Below are 2425 nucleotides of genomic sequence, written 5' to 3' on the forward strand. Positions count from 1 at the left end.
GCAGCTGTGTGTCAGTGAGCCTGAATGCCTGTTTACGGCTCTTTCCTCACTCCCCTTGCTTGCCCGCCCTGTTCTGGATCTAAACACCTGGATGTCTTTATTTAAATGCCAAGTGGTCCTGCTAATTCTCACCCTCAGCTCAGCTTGCTTTCCTTGGGTCCACAGACGGTGAATTTCAGGGTGACCTTCAGGTGGGATTAGAAACTTGTGCATGACGTGCTTACCTTGACATTTGCCAACAGTGTTTGATCCAAGCCAAAAAGTGGGCAAGGAGCACACAGTAGGGCTGCAGGTGTCCTTTCAGTGCCCCGGAGGCCCGTGCGGGGACAGAGCTTTCCACATGAGATTGTTCAGACCTGCAGGATGCCCCAGACAGATTTCTTTCCCAATGAAAACAGGTGGCACCTGCCCTGTGTTTGGAAGCTGCCCGTGTTCCACTCACAAAGCCTGGGAGACAGCACATGTGGTTCACATTTGTTATCCTTTTCTGAGCCGTTTCTTATTGTTTTGCTTACTTTCATTGATTTTAGAGGAAGAGAAGAAGGGGGAGGAGAATGAGTGAGAAACATCAATTTGTTGTTCCACTGACGTATGCATTCATTGGTGGATTCTAGAGAGGAAGGGAGAGGGGGAGAGAGGTAGAAACATCAATGATGAGAATCATTGATCGGTTGCCTTCTGCACAACCCATACTGGGGATAGAGCCTGCAACTCGGGGGAATAGAACCTGGGACCCTTCAGTCCTCAGACCAGTGCTCTATCCATTGAGCTAAACCAGCCAGGGCCATTGGTTGATTCTTGTATGTGCTCTGACTGGGGATCAAACCCACAACCTTGGCACATTGGGACGAAGCTCTAACCAACTGAGCTACCCAGTCAGGTCCTCTGTTTTATTAAAAAAAAAAATACCACCACCACAAACAAAAGTGGTCGGTCAGTCACTACCTCCCTCTTCCTTCCTTGGTCAGGTAAGAGGAGCACCTGGAATGGAGGGCATGCAGTATCATGCCTCGCTCACATGAACACCAATTAAAAGTTAATCTCACCCAAAATTACACTTAATGTTTTGGAAAAGGTTAAATGCTGGCACAACTGTATTAGAGGAAGTACAATTCTAAATTTATAGGAATGTACTGCCACCTACGGCCCATAAAAATTATTGCAGGAGTTTGTCCCTCCTGGTTTTATAATCAAGCGAATACCTTGAAGTGTAAGTGAACGTGTAAGATACGGTGCCACAAATAACCTGTAATGTAGACTGCCTTGTAAGCTTTTTCTCAGCTGAAATTTTTTCATCTCGTCTATGTTCCATTTTATCTTTTTGAAATTCCATTTTCTGCAACCCTCTCATTGAATTTTGGCAGTTGTTTTTAATTTCAGGAAACTTGTTCTTTGAGCATTCCTTCACGGCATCGTTCTCTTTGTGTCCAACATTCCCCATCTGGGGTAGCAACCACGCCTCATTTCCATACTTTCTGCATTAGTTCTGCTCCTTTTGAGTGCCCCCGTCCCATTTGCTTACTAGTACACGAACCTGCCATTTCACAGGCTTTCCTCAGACGTCCACACCTGCCTCGCTCTTCTTCTCCTAGCGTCACTCGCCAATGCACCTTCTGTACCCACCACTTGCTTCCTGAGGAGCCCACCGGCCAGTTAGCTCATGCACAACAGAATCCACAGAGGGAGCGCTGTCTTAGAGAATCAGTGGAGAATTCACGGTGCCCTTCCTTCCTGTGAAAATAGCTTAAAAGCATCATTGCTAAATGAAAAGAAAGATGGAATGCTAGGGGACTTTTTTGGTGCAAATAAAAAAAACAAGCAAGGGTAAACTTTAAGTAGAATTTATTACAGGATACTGATAAACCCCGGGGGATAGGGCCCGCCGCCCGGGCATTCTTTCTTACGGGGAGAATCTAGGGCACAAATGCAGCCGAGAGGATGGAGTAGACACCTGGCAAAGCTGCTCCTGCCATTCCTCACCTTGGCCGCTCCTAATGCACAGGCTTTGTTTTCCTTCTGCAGCAGAATGGGTTACCTGCCAGTCGGCCCCCAGGAAAAGCAGAGTGGCGTTCAGCCCCTCAGTGTCCCAGGGAAGGAGGGAGGAAGCTGGGTCGGCGAGGTGGGCGCAGGAGCACTGACCGTAGAGAAGAGTCGCACGTAGCGTGGCAGGAGGACCCGCCCATGGCTGAGAGGGTGACGGTAAGACAGTGGGCATCAGCTTTTACAGCGGCAGCCCCAGCGGTGCTTCCTCCAGCGGAGGCCCGGAAGCCTCCTCCTTTCTAACACCCCTTCCTGCCGTGAGCCTGCCTGAAGCCGAAGCTCCTGGGCAGGGAGGCCCGCGTGAGGGAAGCTGGCTCGTGGCCTGGACACACCGCTCAGTCTCAGATGTGCGGAGGGGATTCTAATGACTACCAGGCACACGAAG

The sequence above is a fragment of the Myotis myotis genome, unplaced genomic scaffold (assembly GCF_014108235.1).
Source record: "Myotis myotis isolate mMyoMyo1 unplaced genomic scaffold, mMyoMyo1.p scaffold_m19_p_8, whole genome shotgun sequence".
Lineage (NCBI taxonomy): Eukaryota > Metazoa > Chordata > Mammalia > Chiroptera > Vespertilionidae > Myotis > Myotis myotis.